Raw genomic sequence first — 602 nt, forward strand, 5'->3', positions numbered from 1 at the left:
GCGGGTGCTCGGATTCCCAATCTATGACCATGAATGTTGGGGCGGTCATAAGTGCCAATGGGTCGAGCTGCACGCTGTTGGTTGTGTGGAACGTTGTTGGCATCATTTTGAGGTATGTCTCTCATATCAGTATCCAATCTCTGCAAGTGAGACTGTTGCTCTTCTTCTCGTCTCTTTCTAGAACGCTCTCTCTCTAAAGCTCTGATGTCTGCAGCTCGTGGAACTAGGTTTGATGGACCCTTGCTCCGCAAGTTCATATACCTGTAGATTAAAGGAAGGTGAAAAAGAATCAGTAACAAAAGAAAATAAAAAGGACTTAGTCTCAAGCAATTGACTAAATCTCAATGTTTAAATGTACTCAGAATTTGGTAACGGCGCCAATTTGATGTTAGGAGTTTTCAAGGCTCCTAAGACAAATGTTATAGTATGAGTGATTGTCGAACCAGTTCTGAGGGAATTCGAAGCAATGAGAATGCAAGTACTCACTTAATCAAAGTGCAACCAATGATTTAGATGGGTTTTAAACTACTACTAATACTAGAAAGCAATTACAGAATGATACTTTCTTGACTAAGGGAAAAGAGAACTCATGGACATAGGGA

Source organism: Brassica oleracea, chromosome C4, assembly GCF_000695525.1.
Source record: "Brassica oleracea var. oleracea cultivar TO1000 chromosome C4, BOL, whole genome shotgun sequence".
In the NCBI taxonomy this organism is placed as follows: Eukaryota; Viridiplantae; Streptophyta; class Magnoliopsida; order Brassicales; family Brassicaceae; genus Brassica; species Brassica oleracea.